The sequence below is a fragment of the Schistocerca americana genome, chromosome 5, assembly GCF_021461395.2.
Source record: "Schistocerca americana isolate TAMUIC-IGC-003095 chromosome 5, iqSchAmer2.1, whole genome shotgun sequence".
NCBI lineage: Eukaryota > Metazoa > Arthropoda > Insecta > Orthoptera > Acrididae > Schistocerca > Schistocerca americana.
The window spans coordinates 433,336,814-433,361,290 of NC_060123.1; the positions used below are offsets into that span (position 1 = coordinate 433,336,814).

Sequence of the window (24,477 nt, forward strand, 5' to 3'; positions counted from 1 at the left end):
TAGTATAATTAGCGAAAGAAATGTAAGAGTGATAGTAGAAGGTATAAATAGAAGTAAGAAGAAAGTAATATCATAAATATTGTAAAATTATGCTTAAAACAGTACATCAAAAAGCGTAATAAAAATGATTGTCATGATGATTTAAATAAACGTAATCTGATGAATCAATTAATAACTAATAGAAACGTTCCATAATCTCTACGTCTCTCGTTTCGGTTTTGTAAAAGGTGTAGAACCGCTAGCGGCTAGTCTCTCGGAAATACCTGCGAAGTTTCTACTTGGAAGATAACACATAGGCTATGCTGTCTTCGACCAACTGTCGGATGGCTTATTAGCAAAATTACGACAGGCTGTTGCGCCGTAAGGCATCCAGACAGAGGAGCCCGCACACACAGACCGAGTCCCGTACTCCTGGGGCATTAGAGCCGTACAAAGGGCGCGCACGGAGCGCTCCAGCTGATGGTCCGATCGTGATCGGGACCTCACGTATTATGGTCGCTCCGCTCGGGGAATCAAACAGAAAGCTTTATCTCTGGCCGCAGCCTCTATCTGGCCGCTCCTTTTATTTTGTTACATTATTAACTTTGTCACGCATGAGCGGCCGCGGGAGGGAGAAGACGAATGGAAGGGAGCAGGCCTTTCGACTGGTGGGCTCTGCAGCAGGATGAATATCTCGGCCCGATTCTCCTGACACGGCTGCGGCGCATCGTGACTGCGCAGCCGAGGGCACTGGCTCACACTCTACGTCTATGGAGCGGCCATCCAGTCTCCTCATGGCTCTGTTCTAACTACACCTGCATCTGTTTTGTCTAACTTGTAAATTACTAGCTGACAAGCCCGGCGTTGCCCGTGTATTCGTTTTGCCAATGTTCTATTAGAAACGAAACCTTACAGGTACTCCTGTATAGGCTGTGTAACATGGTCCGATAGAATTTCTGTACTCTGGGCGCCGTTTCTGTACGCAAATTTGTAAACGTCTCTATGGCAACGCCTCTTCGTAGCTGTATAGACGGTTTCGCAGCTGAAAACTGTCAAATGTGCTGTCAAGCGTCAGGGCTTTCCGTTAGCTGGTTCGACTGTAGGAGTGTCTACTTTAGCAGTGAATAATAAATGTGTTAAAACTGCATGGGTGATGGGGCATTTTTTTCGCTCATCTCAGTGTTTATGAAGTCTTACGTCTTGAACTGTATGTCTTACAATGACATACGTATTTGTGTAGGTGTATTCAGCGGCTTATGTGGATACTGTCTGCCAAATATGTTGCGAATAGAGTCAGTAGAAAACAACCAATAAATTTAAAAGTCGTGCATGATGCGGCATGTCATTGTTTATGTCATCATATCTCCTGAACTGTGATAGGTAGGTGGTTCTTAACCCTACAGCGATGTTTGCGTGGTTGTAAGGGATGTCTGTACCAAGTTTGTTGAAATTGGTCGAGTAGTTTAGATGGAGATATGGAACACACATACACACACACACACACACACACACACACACACACACACACACACACACACATTTTTATAATACGTGCGCACAAAAGATCTCTCTCTATCGTTCTCGAATCTCAGATTTTCAAATCTTCAATCATTAATCTGTTCTTCACAATTCGTTACTATTGTTGGACATTTTCGTCCAAATTTTGCTCATGTTCCCTGACATTAGTGTTAAAACTTCTTTTATGCCTTCTATCTACATATTTTATTCCGTTATATACTATTATTTAGCGTCAATTCTTTTTGTGATGTGGCTCAAATCTTTTGAAGTGTTGCCAATTATTAACTTCGACTGTTAAGCTCCTTTACAACAGACTATCTTCGTAATCAACAGGTTTTGTGAATTGTTCTAGCACCTTAGGAATGTGCCCGTATCTACTTTTTATCAATTATTGTACATTTGTACCTGCAGCATGCTGGGGTTGGAACAGATGCGCAACTTAATTTGTGATTCCAATACCTGTTATGAAAACCGTCGAAAGTTGCACAGGAAGAATATTCATTTATTGATGACCGGTTTCGGACTGTGTGTCAGTTATCACATCAGACAAAAATGTAAAACTTGCGTTACACCAGTTGTACAAGCGGAAACTTAGCCATGAAATTAATAACAGCTCTGACGGTTAGCCATGTGCACGTACGGAGGTCACGTTATCTATTTTCACAGTTACTGATTTAATGACCAATTTCAACTGACTGGTGTAAAGCAAGACTTACATTCCTGGCTGATCCGATAATGGGAAAACAATCCGAAAACGTTCATCAATAAATAAATGTTGTTCCGTGCAACTTGGGACGGTTTTCATAACAATTATTGGAATTATTATATGGTCCACACAGATAAAGAATCAATATTATATTAACAATACAGATTAATTTTCTTATAATTATCAGTTCACATTATCATTGTTATAATTCAGTACTGCTTGCAACTGCATGCACGTTCGTTTACAACAATATCTTCTACAGTTCAGCTTCTGCCGTTATCTCAAATATATTGTTTAGCTACCGTCACTCTAGTGACGAAGAAATAAAAGCTGTTGTGCAGTACATACACTACCAAAATTACGCCTGCAATTAACTTGGCACTAATTTTGTAGTAACCGGAAAAGTATAACTTGCATCTTTTTCATCTTGCAATGTTCGTCATCTTTTTCTTTTTTGTTGTTGATCATTGTCTCTTTCCATCTATGTTGGTGCGTATTTATCCTTGTCGTATAGCTGATGAATTTGTTCTTGAAATAAAAATATTCACTGATTGGTTTTATATAAATTCATTATTATTAGTACTCCAAATTACCTTTAAATATTTCGTGTCCTTCATTACGGCGTGTCGCCAACCTGTCGCTAGGTAGAGTATAATAAAATGTAATGACAACTTTTAACTTACTCTAGTTTCTCATCTCATAAATCTGATTTCTGAATCCTGATCTTGAAAGAAAGATATTATGAATTACGGTTGATCTCGAAATAATGTGGGCGACACGAAATTTCTTATCAAATCACTACTATATTCTTTTAAAAAATCAGAAAGAAATGCTAATTCATTTCTGACTTCCGTCCCTCACTAAGACAATAAGGTCGAAGAAGAATATTTGTTTTTCTCCTTCCGTCGGCGACAAACGAACTGAGTCAGCAACAAAGATATATTTGCTCAAGTGAGCGTGTAACCGATATCCAGTCAAATATGAACGACAACATGACAAAGAAAGCACTACAGTACAACCACGAAAATAATCTGATTGTCAAAAAACAAGTGGTAAAAGTTTGCAAGTATACAACCGTTCAACCAAGACAGGCATGGATTACAAATTCCAGGCATTTAAACAAAGTAATAGTTGCCATTGGGACAACGCGTCTCAATCATGGAGCTTTCCCCGCCCATTTACATAGAATCGGCGTATTGTTAACACCCTGCTGTTAATAAGATGAAGTAACAACTGGTGATGCAAATCACATCCTGTTTCAGTGCAAGCGCTATGAGAAAGACAGAAAGATTTGTAAAGCAGCTGACGTCGACACTCGGTCACTTCCAACTGCTTTACACTATGCCAGTTCTTGGAGATACAACCAGGAATGCATCTAATGCCATATGTTTATAGCACAAGAAGACATCAGAATCTGAAAGGAATAGTGGCCGTTGAATTTAATTCACGAACTGAATTAACAGCTTTAATACAGACGAATGGTTGAGTGTCAGCTGTATGTAGTTGTGTAAATGAATACATACTGAGTCATGGGACACACGTTCAAGGGTAGTTCAACTCAATAAAGACAATGCAATAATTACCAATCAAACACAAACTCTGGCTTGTAATTCCCAACAGATTTTATTTAACAATTGCATGACAACAGCAAACTGCTGTTACCGTAGAGTAATATACATATTTGCCCAAGCATTTGAAACACTTCCAAACAGACAAAATGTCTACGGGCGTGAAAGCCCACCCCAAACAATAAATAATTTTAAAACTCTCTTCACAGAAATCTTAAGAACCATACAAACAATAAATGGTTTATTGAGGAAAAACTCCCACATGAGTAGGACACCATTTAAGATATAACAGGAGAAACAACTCACAATTTCTTTTTCTGAATAAGATATTAAAAACCTAGTGCAATGAAAGGAATCTTTCAGGTAATACCAAATTTTAGTGGCAAGTAATGGCACATCAGATGTGCACGGAAGCTACAACCCATATCGAGCCTGAATGAAAGCTGAAAGGAACGGCGTCACCAGGAACAAATAATAAAACATTCAACTTAAATTCTTCGAAGAGCTGGAGTCTACCGATAAACACAGCGACTGCGCTATCGGTTACAATTCAAACTGGCCGCTGCCAAGGCGTCGTCCTGCAGTTAAACGATCAGCTACAACGGTCGACGCGCACCGCTGATTACACTACTGAAACAACAACACAGCAACTGGGCAGTATCCAGAGTAACACAATCCTTAAAACATTAGAAAAATTCCAAAACAGGAATACGGCCACAAGGGACCCACAAGACATTCACATTCAAAATAATGTGTTCAGACAGGCTTATTACTGCCAGAGCAGGAAGTGATAATACAGGGTGATTCAAAAAGAATACCACAACTTTAGGAATTTAAAACTCTCCAATGACAAAAGGCAGAGCTAAGCAGTATCTGTCGGCGAATTAAGGGAGCTATAAAGTTTCATTTAGTTGTACATTTGTTCGCTTGAGGCGCTGTTGACTAGGCGTCAGCGTCAGTTGATGCTAAGATGGCGACCGCTCAACAGAAAGCTGGACTACAGTATCTGGAGATGTTAGAGAATTGGCTGTTCCCTCAGCTCGAACAAGAAGCACAACAATTCATATTTCAGCAGGATGGAGCGCCACCACATTGGCACTTATCTGTCCGTAACTACCTGAACGTCAACTACCCGAGGCGATGGATCGGCCGCCAGGCTGACCGTGACAGAGCACTTCATCACTGGCCTCCAAGAAGCCCTGATCTTACCCCCTGCGATTTTTTTTATGGGGGTATGTTAAGGATATGGTGTTTCGGCCACCTCTCCCAGCCACCATTGATGATTTGAAACGAGAAATAACAGCAGCTATCCAAACTGTTACGCCTGATATGCTACAGAGAGTGTGGAACGAGTTGGAGTATCGGGTTGATATTGCTCGAGTGTCTGGAGGGGGCCATATTGAACATCTCTGAAGTTGTTTTTGAGTGAAAAAAAAAACCTTTTTAAATACTCTTTGTAATGATGTATGACAGAAGGTTATATTATGTTTCTTTCATTAAATACACATTTTTAAAGTTGTGGTATTCTTTTTGAATCACCCTGTATACTCCAATATATAAGAAGCTGGTCATAGTGCTAAATCATGCACTCGTAATTCATAACATAACTCCAAAGACGATTAATTATATTATAGACAGGGCGAGTCACTAACTGTTGCGCCCGCATCTCGTGGTCGTGCGGTAGCGTTCTCGCTTCCCACGCCCGGGTTCCCGGGTTCGATTCCCGGCGGGGTCAGGGATTTTCTCTGCCTCGTGATGGCTGGGTGTTGTATGATGTCCTTAGGTTAGTTAGGTTTAAGTAGTTCTAAGTTCTAGGGGACTGATGACCATAGATGTTAAGTCCCATAGTGCTCAGAGCCATCTGAACTAACTGTTGCCACCTAGAATAACTCCGAAAGTATGATACTAGCTAAAAAGTTTGTGGGACAAATGTTCCATGGGACAACGGGGGCCATAACATGACGTTGGTTTTTTGCTGCTAGGTGAGGTCGCGTCAGATATATGAAGGTCAACTTTGTTTACTTTAAATGGGATGCTGTACTTTGGTACTTATTTTCCGACTGCGGCTATCGAGAAGAATCCAATGGTGTGTGACAGTAAGGTCCTTGGCAGTCAACGAAGGTCAAAAAGGTGGCTTGAACGTCCATTTACAGAAAGTCTCCGAAGTAATGACCTTTGGTATGAATGCAGTGCTGCAATGTTCTTCTCATGGATTGAGTGGTATTAGTTATCAGTTTGGCACATATCGAAGTACATGCTCTGACAATTCTCTCTCAAATATCGTGCAAATAGTAAATATTCGCCGAATACGGCTTAGCCATCTAACATGCCTTTGACATGTAAATACCATTAGACTGTTTCGCAATACAACACTAATAGGAACAAGACTAGTATCGTCGAATCAAGCGAATGTGAATGATGTATTCCTTCGAAGAACAAGTCGATGTGTTTCTCATTTCGGAGAATGCCAGATAAGTTCAGTGAGAGCTAGAGACTTATACGCTGAAAGAAATCCTCAACGTACTCTCCCTACACATCGTACATTTAAATATGTGTGTGATAAATTGGGAACAACTGGATCTTTAACGCGTCTGAAACATATCCGGCAAAGGAAAGTTATTAATGACAAAACGGAGATTGGTACTTTTGCCACTGTGGTCTGAGATCCTTGTGTTAGTTCGCGTCAAATTGCAAGGGAATCAGCATGAGCCAGAGTAGTGTTGTCGTGTTCTGCATCGCCATAAATATCATCCTTACCATATCAGTCTCCACTAAGAATTAACTGGTACGGATTGTATGCGTCACAAAGAATTCTGATGATGGGCTCAATCTCAGATTCAGAGGGATGACACATTATGAATTCGATTTTATTTACTGACGAGACTACGTTCACGGACATAGAAATTTTAATTTGTGTAACATACATTATTGGGCAACTGAAAATGATGTTGGCTGCGGCAAGTTGCACACCAGAAACCGTGGTCGGTGAATGTCTGGTGTGGGATTCTGGAGGACAGAATTATAGGCCCCCATTTCCTTGAAAGAAATCTCAATGGTAGGAAGTACACCACAATCCTACGAGAAACATTAGGTGTGTTATTGGAAGAAATACCGTTAGCAACCAGGAACAGAATGTGGTATCAACGTGATGGGTGTCCGGCACATTTTTCGCTGATGACTAGAAACGAGTTGCAGACACCATTTCCAAATCATTGGATTGGACGCGGACATGTGTCGTGGCCGGCTCGTTCGCCATACTTTACGCCTCTGAATTTTTTCCTTTGGGGATTGGTAAAAGACATTGTTTATAAAGACGTTCCAACTACACCTGAAGATATGCGAGAGAGAATTGTCAGAACATGTGCTTCGATAAGTGCCGATGTGCTATGAAATACCACTGCATCCATGATAAGAAGAGTGCTGCACTGTATTCATACCAATGGTCATCACTTCGAACACCTTCTGTAAATGGACGTTCATGTCACCTTTGTGACCTTGCATGGGGGCTTAATTAAATATAGAATGCAAATAATTTTAATTTTAGTAGCTGTTTGTCCGATTACGCAGTCTCGTAACCGGTTGGCCCTGACCGGTATTAGTACGCAATCTGACTGCATAGAATAACAACAAGAAATGAAAGAAAACTTCCGTTAACACAATTAATTAATTAAGTCCCCTGCAACATAAAAGCTACGAAACAAAAACTACGAACAAAAAAGCAGAAGTGTAACTGTTCTATGTGTGGAAGTGTGATTCAACGTACACATCTGGCCCGGTTCTTCCTCAAAAAGACAAGATATTTTAAATACCATTTACACTGAATTAATTAAATAAAACTGAAATACTATACTTGCACATAGAAACCAGAATTACGCTCTAATACATGAACACAAGCCAGATGCTTTGTTGACTGAACCTGTGACCAAGAGGCATTATTGTTTAAGACATTTGAAATAAAAATAAAAAAAATTTATTACCTTCATATATATTGACGAAACATACACTCTGATCATTACAACATCCGCAATCGAACAGCATCGGCTGTCTAGCCCATCAGAACAACTGCATACAACATGCTCACAACTAGTCACGGCTACATCGGAACTCCTACTGCCCACTTCTCAATAAGCACTCTCCACCACGACTTCTCGACAAGAACTCTCCACTACGACTTCTCAGCAAGCACTCTCCACTACCACATCTCAACAAGCACTGCCAGTGGAGGCGGCTGAATAATACTCTTTGGCGCAATCTCTGGCGCTGTGACTCAGTGTAGCCACCTTTCAACCTTCGTTGACCTTCAAAGACCTTACTGTTATACATCATTGGATTCGTCGCGATAGCCGCTATCAGAAAATAAGTACCAAACTTTAACATCCCTTAAAAGAAAAGTTGACCTTAATATCTCTGAAGCGATCCCACCAAGCAACCAAAACCAACGTCATATTATGGCCCCCGTTGTCCCATGCAACTTTTGTCCCACAAACATTTCAGCTCCTCTCATGCTATCGGAGTTATTCTTGGTGGCAATAATTAGTGACTCATCCTGTATATTCCATAATTACAATACGACAGGACTCTAGCACACAATAAACTTTTCATCATTAAGCCCCTGCATGTTCACTTCTGAACACACTACCCAAATACCAGCAGACAGCCAGAAAACTTGTGGTTATTTTGGAGGACAGAGAGACGCACTTAGATATACTCCTTGCCTGTATCTCAAGTGTGTCCAAACCTGATTCATACAGGTAACGACTGTTCAATAAGTTGTGCATCAGTGGTCAATACGAAACAGATAACATGGGCGTTTAAACACTGGGAGAGCCGTTAATTGCAAACAGCAATTCTGATTCTGTAGCGTATCCGGTTGCAGGCTGATACATTCCAAAGCCACTATCACATGTTCACATCGTTTAGCAGCACAGACGAGACCATGGCCGTCTCACTAGACACAGTACACACTCGCCTACCGCACGCACGTCTCCATCCGCAGCCCCACTGCTCACGTGACAGAAAGAGGCAGAGTCCCCCACCATCACTTATCTTGGACTCATCAGCACGTCTCCATCCGCAGCCCCACTGCTCACGTGACAGAAAGAGGCAGAGTCCCCCACCATCACTTATCTTGGACTCATCATTGACCGTCACGCCTCTATCCCTCATCTCCCCTCTATCTAATCCAAAGCCCACAACCGCCTCCGTCTCCTTAAACTCCTCTCTGACCAGACATGGTGGTTGAACCCCTTTACCGTCCTCCACACGTACAAATCCTTAATCCATCACATTCTCTGTTATGCCAGTCCCTCCTGGATACCCTCTTCCCTTGCCATGAACATTTCGCGAATGGCAGGGCCGTGGTTGTCACCGCGCTGTACAGTGCTTGGCGCTCGGGCATTAAGCGGCCGCCATGGGGAGGAGCGAGTGATAGGCAACTGGTGGGCACGAAAGTTAAAAAGTTGTACTTTCAGATGGTCGCAGCACGGTACTGTGAGAATTACGGTCCAGATTTTCGCGCGCAATCGATTTCTGTGGCTGATATCTCTTAAGTACGCTTTTTCTCCTTAAGATGCAGGGCCAAGTTCGTGTTGCTTCCTTGCCAGAAGCTCGAGATACATTCCTTTTTGTTTCGGTCACTTATAATCACCCTCTTACATCAGGTAAGACAAATTCAGGAAGCTAAATGGCAATTAACGATACTTTAACTTGCATTTCCTCAATATATATGCTTGCCAGACAAAAACGTCTTACGCTAGGTGAAAATGTCTCACTGAGTGACGTCATATGTCAGAGAAACATGCTCAGAGAATGTAAATGGGAAGCTTTCGAAGACAGGCGACATTTTCCTCGCCAAACTGTGTTGTGTAAACTTAGCAGACAGGGAGACAGTGCGACAGTTCCGCTGCCACCACCGTAAACAACGAATATGAACTGTCAAGGATGAGGACGCGTACAGACCACAGACATTTTCCATTCATTTTATGGAGTAGGAAAGGGATTCTCTACTATTGTTACGACGTTCTCTCCACCACGTACTGCTCACTGGCGTGCCGAGTTAATGTGCCTATTTCGATACAGATAATGCCTTTTAGGCGTCCTACCACCTTAATGTCGCTATCTGACGGATGACTTCAGTAACAGTGTCACACGCACTCACTCGATCAGGAATTACACACAGTGAGGCAACGAAGTAAAAAAAAAATGGTTCAAATGGCTCTGAGCACTATGGGACTCAACTGCTGAGGTCATTAGTCCCCTAGAACTTAGAACTAGTTAAACCTAACTAACCTAAGGACATCACACACATCCATGCCCGAGGCAGGATTCGAACCTGCGACCGTAGCGGTCTCGCGGTTCCAGACTGCAGCGCCAGAACCGCGCGGCCACTTCGGCCGGCGCAACGAAGTCAGTGACACTAAATATAGCGAGGGATAAAAAGAGATCTGTAAGGAAATACCGACGACTCCCGAAGACACTGAATCCATAATTTTGCAATTGGGCACTGCAATGGTGCGTAGCGTTCTGCGACGCTGCAGTGTACCATAGCCGTGGAATGGACTGCTACAGGTTGTAGCGTAAAGCAACGTTTAACACCCCGCTACATGGGGGAACCGAGCTCCCGTCACGACACACTCGGCCACGAAAAATACACTAAGGTCAATCAAAAATTAAGGCCTCCTGTTTCTTTTCATTTATCAGAATTTCAACTGCAGTTGGATAGGCTGAAAACCACAACAGTATGAGTTTTCAATATAATCTGCTGTATCTACAGTTTTGGTCCACCCTTTAACAAGGACATGTATTCCTGTGCGGTAAGACGCACGGTTGACTTTGGAAAGCCGGCAGGAGTGGCCGGGCGGTTCTAGGCGCTTCTTAAATCAAAGCTCGCCGCGCTAATGGAAGGTTCCATCCTCACAGCCTTCCGCATCTGAGGACAGAAGTGGTATCCTGCAACAGTAGTGTTAGCATCGCTGTTCTAGGCGCTACAGTCTGGAACCGAGCGACAGATACGGTCGCAGGTTCGAATCCCGCCTGGGGCATGGATGTGTGTGATGTCCTTAGGTTAGTTAGGTTTAAGTAGTTCTAAGTTCTAGGGGACTGACGACCGCAGATGTTGAGTCCCATAGTGCTCAGAGCCATTTGAACCATTTTTTTGACTTTGGAAAACATTGGCGAACAGATGTTTTGACGGCCTGTTCACCTGCAAAGTGAATCCTACAATGAGAGACCGGAACAGATGGAAGTCTGATGATGCCAGGTCTAGGCTGCATGATGGATGAGAAGAAACTACCCACCCAATTTTCAGAATTTAGTCAGTGGTGTGACGACTGGTGTGTGGTCTTGCATTGTCACGAAAAAGAATAACATCCGCCATAGCTTTTGTTGAGCGAACTCGCTGAAGAGGTGCTTAAAACTGTTTGAGGATTCTGACTTACTGGACAAAATCCATTGTGCATCCCTGCTCCTGAACAATCAACTGTTATCACACGCTCTGGATCCCAGAATATTGTAGCCATAACGTAGGTTGCAAGTGCTACTCTGAGATAAAGAGGTTAGCACAGCAGAGGAATTCGTGGCGGGCTGCACCAAACCAGTCAGAAGACTGATGGCCAGAAAAAGAAAAACTTTCCCTTTCGGGCACAGTTTCGAACTTTTCCTTCTTCAGTGAATTTCTGTGATGCCGTTCCACTGACTGCTTTTTAGCGTGTGGTTCAGAAAAATTGAACCCATGCTTCGTCTTCGGTCACAATTTTTCTAGAAACTCCTCTCCCTCCAAACGGAAGCACTGCAAGAGGTAGGAAGCAATTTTTTTTATTCTGGCCGCACAAACGTTTGATTATCACTGCTGTTGAATGATCATCATCACACATAATTTACTGAGAGTGCTAATGTGACACAAATCATCTGTTGTCACCCGGTGGTCACCATGAATGATGTATCGACTAGTTGAATGTTGTGTGCAGCTACCGGCCTGCCGCTCCGCGTTTCGCCACCTAACGTCGTTCGCCCTTCAGCTTCGTTACACCAGCGAATCCATCGCCTGACACTGCTGATATCCCCTACTGCATTACCGTACACATTTTTTCAGTCTTTCACGGATGTGACTGTATGTTCCCCCTTCTACGTTAAATAATTCTGTTACAGAATGCTATCTAATGCGAACGTCTGTGTTGTGCCTTTTGTAAGCAAATGCGGTATTGGCACCTGTTCATGCAGAAAGTTACTGCTGCAGTGGACTGAAGCAGAAAATTTGCAGAATAGCGCTGTTTTCAAAATTTTCACTTGACGAACAAAATACACTCCTGGAAATTGAAATAAGAACACCGTGAATTCATTGTCCCAGGAAGGGGAAACTTTATTGACACATTCCTGGGGTCAGATACATCACATGATCACATTGACAGAACCACAGGCACATAGACACAGGCAACAGAGCATGCACAATGTGGGCACTAGTACAGTGTATATCCACCTTTCGCAGCAATGCAGGCTGCTATTCTCCCATGGAGACGATCGTAGAGATGCTGGATGTAGTCCTGTGGAACGGCTTGCCATGCCATTTCCACCTGGCGCCTCAGTTGGACCAGCGTTCGTGCTGGACGTGCAGACCGCGTGAGACGACGCTTCATCCAGTCCCAAACATGCTCAATGGGGGACAGATCCGGAGATCTTGCTGGCCAGGGTAGTTGACTTACACCTTCTAGAGCACGTTGGGTGGCACGGGATACATGCGGACGTGCATTGTCCTGTTGGAACAGCAAGTTCCCTTGCCGGTCTAGGAATGGTAGAACGATGGGTTCGATGACGGTTTGGATGTACCGTGCACTATTCAGTGTCCCCTCGACGATCACCAGTGGTGTACGGCCAGTGTAGGAGATCGCTCCCCACACCATGATCCCGGGTGTTGGCCCTGTGTGCCTCGGTCGTATGCAGTCCTGATTGTGGCGCTCACCTGCACGGCGCCAAACACGCATACGACCATCATTGGCACCAAGGCAGAAGCGACTCTCATCGCTGAAGACGACGCGTCTCCATTCGTCCCTCCATTCACGCCTGTCGCGACACCACTGGAGGCGGGCTGCACGATGTTGGGGCGTGAGCGGAAGACGGCCTAACGGTGTGCGGGACCGTAGCCCAGCTTCATGGAGACGGTTGCGAATGGTCCTCGCCGATACCCCAGGAGCAACAGTGTCCCTAATTTGCTGGAAAGTGGCGGTGCGGTCCCCTACGGGACTGCGTAGGATCCTACGGTCTTGGCGTGCATCCGTGCGTCGCTGCGGTCCGGTCCCAGGTCGACGGGCACGTGCACCTTCCGCCGACCACTGGCGACAACATCGATGTACTGTGGAGACCTCACGCCCCACGTGTTGAGCAATTCGGCGGTACATCCACCCGGCCTCCCGCATGCCCACTATACGCCCTCGCTCAAAGTCCGTCAACTGCACATACGGTTCACGTCCACGCTGTCGCGGCATGCTACCAGTGTTAAAGACTGCGATGGATTTCCGTATGCCACGGCAAACTGGCTGACACTGACGGCGGCGGTGCACAAATGCTGCGCAGCTAGCGCCATTCGACGGCCAACACCGCGGTTCCTGGTGTGTCCGCTGTGCCGTGCGTGTGATCATTGCTTGTACAGCCCTCTTGCAGTGTCCGGAGCAAGTATGGTGGGTCTGACACACCGGTGTCAATGTGTTCTTTTTTCCATTTCCAGTAGTGTAGAAGGCATTACTTTTCCACTGACCATAATATATGCTCTCGTTCATTAAGCGCCGCGTAGTTTGTCTGGTGCGGTCTTCGCGTCAGTCTTCAGTGGCATATGCAGAATAGCAGCCACAACTCCATCAGGCAGCATCCTATAAAGTAGGTGGTGCCTTGACGGTTCTGGGCTTTGAACTGGTTCCGCCGAGAAGGGGCCTCCCACATGGTGCAATTGCCAGATGCTCCAGCCAACCTTCAAGAGCCGTGGGTTCAGTGAGGGACGTCTGCATGCCCTGCCGGCCGCATTGAGCCGCAAACAGAGTACACCAGCCCAGCATTAATTTGCTGTGCTTGTAGCAGATACCCTTCTTGCGTTAGTAAGGCTGTTACCACCGCCAGTAGCTCTGAGAGCCTTATACTTAACCTAGACCTTAGTAATAAAATGGGAAGGTACTGTCAATCAGAACTCAGGGAGAAGTTGTGATCTAAATTACAATAGATTTATTCATCCTTAACATCGCAAGACAGCAAAAATAACTAAAGAAACGTCACACTATTATTTTTATTTGTCAAACGCTTTCACTAACATGAGGTCTATAGTGGACAAAGTGATCAGCTGGGGATCGATACGCGACACTAATCGGAACATTAATCGCTTTATCTGACTTCATACACGTGAATCCGGGTTATGGCACAAAAACTACGCCACCATCAAGCATCTATATTCTACCATTCCAAAAAGAAAAATATGGTTCGAAAGAACAGGGTGCTGAGAAACATATATTGGAGCCTTACGCCGTAGCAGCGAATACTTTACCCTCCTACTGGACAGGGCGGCACACCACGGTGCGTTCGGCGACTGAAGTCATGGACGGCCGCAATCTGTTATTGATGGTGCGCGCCCAAAACATGCAAGTATGCGGTCTCGCGTTCGGTTAATTCAGAACGCAGGTACTTTCCTACTAGCCTCTGATACCCCAGCGGATTCCAGTGTGCAAGTGGACCCATTTGCTGTCTGCCAAACCAGTCTGACTCCGTGCCACGACTATGCATGAGAGAATATGTCAAATGTTTAGATGGCCGACTCAAAACAAATAAGTACACCTACACATCACTCGTTGTGTGCGTGATGCTAGAAGCAGTACCTCTGACTTTTCAGAAGGTGACTGGCACAGGCTCTAAGTGGCACACTAGCAAAGGACACAAGTCTCACCGTATAGGTAGAGACCTGCAGTTCTTTACCAGCGAAGCGCCAGTACAAGAGTGATCTCTCTCTTTCTGTCAGCTTCCTCCTCAGCTCTGTAGCAAAGCACATTTACATCTCAGACTTCCCCCACTTTAGCACAAGCCAATCACGAGCTGGAGCGCGGCATTCGAAGCTGAGAGTGTGCCCTTTGCCCTGCATACACCGTTTTGACCAATCAGAGACTTTAAAGTTCATTGGGAGGAAAGGAAAGAAAGATTCAGCCTCGCAGCCTCTTTCCCACGTTTAAACCATATCTTTTGCTAACAACATGACCGGGATGGAATAACAACCTTCCATAAAAAGCTTGTTATCTCTCCTGTTTCTTCCATTTCAAAGTTTCCAAAGAACGGCCATAAACTCGCTAAAAGCCTCTTGCTTTCACTAATATGTTTTGTAACAGAGTCTGGACGCCTGGGCGCCAGTGACCTGTCACATGGAAATTCGCAGAACGCACACAGATGTCCCGTCGGCTTCCTGCCTAACAAAGCCCCATCCTCTGCTTTATTGCCGGTCTACAATGCGCTGGCCATTGCAGCAGTGACCTCTCGGCGCTAGTCATTCTACCTGGACGCAGATGCCGGCCGACTGGTGCCAACCACTGTGTGTGCACCATGAGACCAGAGAACTCGGACATCTGGAAATGTTTCCACCCAGGTTCCACAGAAGAAACGCGCTTCCCTCGGCTCACCGCCTCCGTGCGCTTTTACTGCAGTCGTTTAAATCGGCACCCTATTACTTTGAATGCAGGTAAAGCTTACCTTTATTCCTTCCCTAGAGCACACAAGCAAGAGCATGAACTACTGCCCGCCATTTCATCATGATGTATGAAGTCAAATCGAAATAAAGATCAATTCCCTAAGAATATGAAGCAATATAACACCGAATCAGAAGTGAGAGTGCCCTGCAGTCTCTCTACACTGTCAGCATCCCGCTGTCTCAGTGGACTTGCTCGCTGCCGCTAGCCATGGTGAGCACGTGAGCATCAGCTGTGGCTGTAGTGTATCAGAAACGCCCGAAATTAAATTCAGTTTTAATAGGAGAAACTGGGGTGGGAAGATTCGCGAGGTGTCCCCAAAAGGAAGGGCTGGAGTCCGCGCTTGTTTGCTACAGCTTTCAACAGGTCTAGAGAGAGAGAGAAAAAAATATTAAGACCAGTATCAAACAAACACTATTTAAACAGCGTCCAGGATTTTAATTAATTACCATCAAATTGATATCAGGGTACAGACCTTCAACAAACAGCCAATACTGACTGAACAGGCCAGCAAACGATAATATAGGGAACCAGTTTCCAATAAACAGTTTTACTGAATTAAAATTTCTGATATACCAGCGACAGACAATGGTATTTTAAGTGGACGGGCAAGATAGCATCTTTCAATAAACATCTTTACCCAGTTACCTTATTCAACAATGAGGTACAGTTCTTCGGAAAATCAGTAACCACTTAATGCACTGAACAAGTTTAGCAAAATTTCTCATATGCAGGTGCCATTAATTATAAAAACACCTATTATTACTCTGAAAACAGACTTTTACATTGAAGTGCCAAAGAAAGTGGTACAGGCTTGTGTATTCAAAACATATATATGTAAAAAGGCAGAACACGGTGCAGCAGTCGACAGCGCCTATATAAGACTAATGTCTAGCGCAGATGTTAGATTGCTTACTGCTGCTACAACAGCTAGGTTGTCAAGATTTAAGTGATTTTGAACGTAGTGTTATAGTCACATCTCCGAGGTAGCGATGGAGTGGGGATTTTCCCATACGACCATTTAACGAGTGTACCATGAATATCAGGAATCCAGTAAAACATCAGATCTCCGACATCCTGCGACCGGAAAAAGATACTGCAAGAACAGAACCAACGGCGAATGAAGAGAACGTGACACAAGTGCAACTCTTCCGCTAATTGCGGTAGATTTCAGTGCTGGCCCATCAACAAGTGTCAGCGTGCGAACCATTCAACGGAACATCACCGATATCGGCTTTCGGAGTCGAAGGCCCACTCATGTACCCTTCATGACTGCACGACACAAATCTATACACCTGTCAACTCCGACACTGACTGTTGATGACAGGAAATATGTTGCGGTCGGACAAGTCTCGTTTCAAATTGTATCGAGCGGATGGGCGTGTACGGGTATGGAGACAAACTCACGAATCCATGGACCCGGCATGTCAGCAGGGGACTGTTCAAGCTTGCGGAGGTCCTGTAATGGTGTGGGGCGTGTGCAGTTGGGAGTGATACGGGACCCCTGATACCTCTAGATACGACAGGTGACACATACGTAAGCATCCTGTCTGATCACCTGCATCCACTCATGTCCATTGTGCATTCCGACGGACTTGGGCAAATCCAGCAGAATGCGGCACTCACACGTCCAGAGCTCCTACAGAGTGGCTCCAGGAACACTCTGCTGAGTTTAGACAATTTCTCTGGCCACTAAACTCCCCAGACATGAACATTATTGAGTGTATCTGGGATGCCCTGCAACGTGCTGTTAAGAAGAGATCTCCACCCCTTCGTACTCTTACGGATTTATGGACAAACGTGCAGGATTCAGGTGTCAGTTCCCTCCAGCACTACTTCAGACATTAATCGAGTCATGCCACGTCGTGTTGCGGCACTTCTGGCTGCTCGGGAGGCCCCTAACGATATTACGCAGTTGTACCAGTTTCTCTGGCTCTTCAGTGTGTAAGCAGCAGAGAATGATTTTCAAAGGGAGACAAGTAAGTCAGCAGCTTTCAATAAACAGCTTTACCAAATTGTATTATTAAGCAACAAGATATAGTTCTTTTGGGAATCAGTAACCACTTAATGCATTGAGAAATCTTAGCGAAATTCCTCATATACAGCTGCCATTAAGTATAAACACCTTTTCATACGTTGAAACCAATTACAGGTTTTCATAAGCAATAAACAACTATTTTTAAAATAGGTACGGGGGGGGGGGGGGGGGGACAGGCAAGACAGCAACCTTCAATAAGCAGTTATAACAAATAACTTTATTAAGCAGCAACATGTAGGATTTCTAGACCAGATCAGTGCCCACTAAGTGGACAATTAAAGACTGTTAACTCCACTAAATTAATTTAGGATAGTATCTCAAACACAGCTTCCATTAGTTACAAACTACCTTTCATATACTGAAACGAAGTGCAGCTTTTCATACGTAACAAACAATTATTTTTAAAAGGGGGGTGAGGAGGAGGAGGAGGGACAGACAATAAACAAGTATACCAAACAAACTTATTGCAGTGGGATTGACCATGCGTTGAGGTAGTACAAAACCCACCAGACGGTGAAAGAGGAGGAGGAGAGGTGAGAGGCAAAGGCAGTTCACTTAGGTTGGGCAGCACGGGCCCGTTCTTCCGCTCCTTAAGAGACTGGGCCGCCTCCGCTTGCGTTGAACCGGTGAAAAACAACTTCATGTAGCCGTCGGCTCCAAATTACGCTAACAGAAGACACTTGGCGGGACAGACAATGACCGCTTGTGAACCAGATGCTCCATCGTCATCAGGCTTGACCGCTGGGCTCTGCACCATCAAAAGCCTCAAACAGAGCACTCTCTAAACAAACTCCACTTCCTCTCCGACCTCACTGATCACGAAGCCTTCTCACACTGCGATATTATGATTAATGAGGGCGCCACTCGCGAGGTCCAAAGTTAAGAGGCAAAGACAATCCTAGATGGAGAAAATCGAATGAGTATCGAGCCGGCACCGCTCAGTTTTATTGAGAATGTGTTCTTAAATCAAAGCTCGCCCGCTATTGGAAGATTCCATCCTCACAGCCTTCCACATCCGCCAGTCTGGGGGTAGAAGTGGTCATCCTGCAACAGTGGTGTAAGCATAGCCGTCAACACAAACACTTCTTACTATTTGTTCAAGTTACATACATGGTATGTCGTTGGAAGTCCTGACTGCAGGCTCTTTCCAATGCCAGACGAAAAAGTTCCATTAAAAACACTGAAAGTCAGTGAGATAACTCGTCAGCTATAAATTTTAAAAAACTGCTTGCCTACATCAAAAAGTTATCCAATGTAGCTTACAGTAGAACCGCACATCCATTTACAGGATTCTCTTGATTAAAGTGCCAATTTCAAAACGCTGTAGAAAGAGAATCACTGCTCAGAATGACGTCCGATTTGAACAGCATATAACTGAGCAAGGGGAAACGGCATGGAAAAACAATTGACGAAAATTTCACCGGTAGGTGTTGATGTAAGCGTCAGAATGTGCGCACCAACAGACGCGCGGCATACGGCTGTTCCTCAGTATGCGTCCAAGACACCCAACATGACTCCTTGTATGATGAATCGGGAGCTCCAGGTAAAGCTCTTTTACAAGAACGGTGACTGTGCACCAGCAGCCCTGCAGAAGCTCCGAACACTCAGCGGTTTGAAAAAAAAAGCGTTGGTCTGATGCCTGCTAAAGGTCTGCAGAAAATTATTACAAAATTCGAAAAGACAGGTTTTTTGGAAGGGCAACGGGGCAGAGGGAGAAAATCAGTTGATCCGACATCCGTCGAAGATGTGGCCACAGCATTGCAAGAGAGGTCGAGCGGTCGTGTGCAAACATGCAGTCTACGGGGTATTACCCGAAAGTCGGCATGCTTGCGAGTGCGGTGCATAAAATCCTACGAAACATCCTGCACAGCTACCCTGACCAGCCAGCTAGATAAACGTTCGCTCTGGAAATTCTTGCTCGCATGGAACTGGACAATGAGAGGCCGTGGAGCAGTCTGTGGACAGACGAAGCCCGTTTCCGAGGACATGTCAGTATGCAGAATTGCAGATTATGGCCACCGGAAAATCCGCTCGCGCATCAACCAGTACCACTTCGTTCTGCAAAGATGACTGTGTGGTTTAGGTTGACGGCAACGTTTATCGTAGGGTCGCATTTTTTTCGAGGAGATCAGCCCTGCAGGTCCTGTTACCTGCACCATCACTGGTGAACGCTACGAGTCTTTTGCGCACTAACGTCATTCCAACCCTTCAACGGCGTGGCTGTGTGGATGGGATCACTTTTATGCAAAATATCTCTCCTCCGCCCATTGCACAGCCAGTAAAGCGGCTGCTACAGAGGTATTTCGGAAATGCTAGAATTATCAACTAAAATTGGTTCCATTCCGTGCTGGGCGCCTGGCACAGCCGACGGTTATGAATTTCTTGTAATAAGACATTCTTGGTTTCAAGGAGGTAAAACGATTTGCAACCAAGACTGTCTTATTTCACGAGACAATTATCAACGGTCATTTACCTACAACCTGGACGTCCATATCACCTTGCGACTTCTGGCTGAGGGGTGCTCTAATTGAAGGCAAGCATTCTACACATGGCTCCCGAGATACTCCGATCTGTTGTGGAATATACACTTACCCGATTTCAGCTTGTTTCATAAAACGGTGGACAGCATATTGAACATGTCCTGCATCAGTCACACGACAATTAGAAACCGATACCACTTAGCGTCACCTATATCAGACTCCCGCGTCTGCTTCACTTATCTGAAACTGCTATTAACCAATTCTTCCATTTGATGCAGTACGACGCCGTTGTTGCGTTGGTAACTTTACCGAAAGCGTGCAGCCACAAGTATTAAACTTTCACACTAGGTTATGCTGTTACGTGACAAGAGATAATTTATGTTGGGGCGAGGATTCGAAACGCGACTATCTGCACCTTAACAGAAGTTTAGATATGACCATAATTCTTTATTAACATTTACTATTCTTTACGCGCATCGGCGTTACGCCATTGTTTCAAAGGATCTAAGACATGTTGATGCAAGTTATGTCGACGGAGTTACTTTCATGAAACATTGCGTTTCCACTAATGCTTCATGGAATTAACTTCGACGAGATCCCTCGAATCAGTATGTTCCTTTGAAAACGGCGTAACAACGAAACGCTAAAGGATTACTAAAAGTTAGTAAAGTATTGTGGTCAAGACTGGAGCGTAAAGCATTTATGCGGTGTATTTCCAGACTATTTGCATTTTGCGAGGAACCGGCATATCATTAGGTTATCCACACTTCTTCTGGCCCGATCCAAATCCCACTGTCACTCGGTCTTGTATAAGGAAGCAGTCTAGCATTTGCCTTAAGTTACTTTAGGAAAACCACAGAAAATCTAATTCTGGATGTTGGGATGGTGATTTCAACAACGGTCCTTCTGAATAAGGGACACTTCATCACCGCGCTTCGTGACCGCATTCCAGTCTTTCCATCGAGGATGAATCCTTGGTGGTAGTGGGAATCGAATTCGATATTTTCAAGAGGTAGTCATATACAGCATTCTCATTCGAAGAATTACTTATGGGTGTCTTTGAAGAACAACTTAATGTAATTTCAATGACAAAATGTAATGAAGCCACTCTTTCGGTAAGTATTTCTCGATATTCAGAAGACATTTTTCTCTCTTGAAAACATTATTATAGGATAAAATGTTGGTGGCTATGCGTTTTACGAAATTATTGTATAATTTGATGCAGAAAAGTGAAGACATATAATACTTTAAAACTTCGGGTTCTTATAATCACCTGGTATACTTCCGAGAGGCACACACAAATTCACCTCTATTTAACAAACGGTAGGGACATTTATCAAAACGAGTAACTTGTAAATCTGCGTTTCTCGCCCACGTCGTTCTTTAAAAGGCTACTGTTGTCATTTGCTTGTTTATAGATATCGTCAGAAATAATTTCGTTCACACAAGACATTGGGAAATGCTTTTAGCGCCTGTAAATATTTCGAGCGTTTCATGTAGGCAGCACCTGGATGACAACTCGCAGAGATATCTGCTACGAAAATACGATATCAGTCATAACTCTTCACTCCGACCTACGTGAAATGTGTCATGTGATTGCCTGGACCCCTTATATCCCGCGTGGCCGATTCGACCACCTCCATCGCTTTCGTGTCAGACCATCTCTCCTGTGCGGCGGCGCAAATAGGAAAACCTAAGTCACATTTTCTTCAGCTGCACATACAGGAAGGACACTTTAGCAGCGTTACTGATGAGCATCAAACGTCTGAAAAATCACTTACCGCGCTCAGCCCCTTTGCAGATAGTATCGAAACGCAATTTAATATGTAGAACATTATACAGGGTGGTCCATTGATAGTGACCGGGCCAAATATCTCACGAAATAAGCATCAAACTAAAAAACTACAAAGAACGAAACTCGTCTAGCTTGAAGGGGCAAACCAGATGGCGCTATGGCTGGCGCGCTAAATGGCGCTGCCTTAGGTCAAACGGATATCAACTGCGTTTTTTTTTAAAATAGGAACCCCCATTTTTATTACATATTCGTGTAGTACATAAAGAAATATTAAGGTTTTAGTTGGACCACTTTTTTCGCTTTGTGATAGATGGCGCTGTAACAGTAACAAACGTGTAAGTACGTAGTATCATGTAACATTCCACCAGTGTGGACGGTATTTGCTTCGCGATACATTACCCGTGTTAAAATGGACCGTTTACCAACAGCGGTAACGTAAACTGGCATAACATGCACAATTGCGCAACGGAAAATCCACGATGGCTGCGACAAGTGGAACATTAGCGACCTTGGCGGGTCAATGTGCGGTGCGGCATTATGGGAGGAAGGATAATTGGCCCCCATTTTGTCGAAGGCAATCCAAATGGTGCATTGTATGCTGATTTCCTACGTAATGTTCTACCGATGTTACTACAAGATGTTTCACTGCATGACAGAATGGCGATGTACTTCCAACAAGATGGATGTCCGGCACATAGCTCGCGTGCGGTTGAAGCGGTATTGAATAGCGTATTTCAAGACAGGTGGATTGGTCGTCGAAGCACCATACCATGGCCCGCACATTCACTGGATCTGACGTCCCCGGATTTCTTTCTGTGGGGAAAGCTGAAAGATATTTGCTATCGTGATCCACCGACAACGCCTGACAACATGCGTCAGCGCATTGTCAATGCATGTGGGAACATTAGGGAAGGCGAACTACTCGCTGTTGAGAGGAATGTCGTTACACGTATTGCCAAATGCATTGAGGTTGACGGACATCATTTTGTGCATTTATTGCATTAATGTGGTATTTACAGGTAATCACGCTGTAACAGCATGCGTTCTCAGAAATGATAAGTTCATAAAGGAACATGTATCACATTGAAACAACCGAAATAAAATGTTCAAACGTACCTACGTTCTGTATTTTAATTTAAAAAATCTACCTGTTACCCACTGTTCGTCTAAAATTGTGAGCCATATGTTTGTGACTATTATAGCGCTATCTATCACAAAGTGAAAAAAGTATATATATATATATATATATATATATATATATATATATATATATATATATATATATGAGCCCTCTTTCTCTCGGTTGTTCATTAATCCTACCATGTTTTCGCTTGCCCTACAACTATTTTGTGTAGTCAGCCCAGTTGGTTACTCTTGGGTATCTTACTGTTTCCAGTGCTTTGTTGCCAGTCGTGTACTTCAACAAAAATGGATCTCTGTCAGTTTATGAACAACACGTTGACATTTATTTACGTTGAGGGTCAACTGCAAATGCCTGTACCAATTGATCCTCTGTGCAGGTCGCCGTTACAGTCTTCCAGCGTTGCAAGTTTCCTATATTTAAGAACATCCTCCTCTAACAGCACCACACAGTTTCCCATGTTATCCACTAGATCATTTATATAGAAGGTGAGCCGAAAGTCCTTTAACATTAGAAAATGCATTAACTCACGGAATAGTGAAGGTAGAGAGCTAAAACTAGACAGACGAGCCTGAATTGACATGCGGTTTTATTGAAACCAAATCAAACTCTGCCCCCAACAGGACATGAAGGCCAAACGGTACCGACCGGCCGCCGTGTCATCCTCAGCCCATAGGCGTCACTGGATGCGGATATGGAGGGGCATGTGGTCAGCACACTGCTCTCCCGGAGCCGCTACTTCTCAATCAAGTAGCTCCTCAGTTTGCCTCACAAGGGCTGAGTGCACCCTGCTTGCCAACAGCGCTAGGCAAACCAGATGGTCACCCATCCAAGTGCTAGCCCAGCCCGACAGCGCTTAACTTCAGTGATCTGACGGGGACCGGTGTTACCACTGCAGCAAGCCCGTTGGCTCTTGAAACCAAAAACGAGTGCAAAACCTGGCCAGTAGGTGGCGCTGGACTGAAACTCATCAGCGACGCTGCATGGGAATCGTCTATAAAATGACTTGTAGTGAGTGAGGTAGTCAGATGCACCAGTAATCGCGGCATGTTGACTTTACCAGAAAAGGCACTGTTAGTGAAGTTTTAATATGAGAATGGAGAATGCGCGATTGTAGCTTTAAGATCGTATCGGCATAAGAAGGGTATTCAAACAGGTAAGACTCCTGTGACAAGTGTCGGTGTAAAGAAAATGATCACGAAGTTCGACTCCATGGGTTGTTTGGACGATCCATAGCCGCAGCTCGTGGTCGTGCGGTAGCGTTCTCGCTTCCCACGCCCGGGTTCCCGCGTTCGATTCCCGGCGGGGTCAGGGATTTTCTCTGCCTCGTGATAACTGGGTGTTGTGTGATGTCCTTAGGTTAGTTAGGTTTAAGTAGTTCTAAGTTCTAGGGGACTGATGACCATAGATGTTAAGTCCCATAATGCTCAGAGCCATTTGAACCATTTGACGATCCATAATGGACTACCAGACGGAAATGGTACTGCTGTTCGGACGGTTCCGGAAGAAATGGAGACTTAAACGGATTCATCTCCACATGGTGAAGTCGG

The 24,477-nt window shown here is 44.5% G+C and overlaps 1 pseudogene; it reads right to left on the reverse strand.

Moving 5' to 3' along the window:
* Window positions 1–23,720: 23,720 nt before the first annotated feature.
* Window positions 23,721–23,838, reverse strand: LOC124617340 (annotated as a pseudogene).
* Window positions 23,839–24,477: the final 639 nt, after the last annotated feature.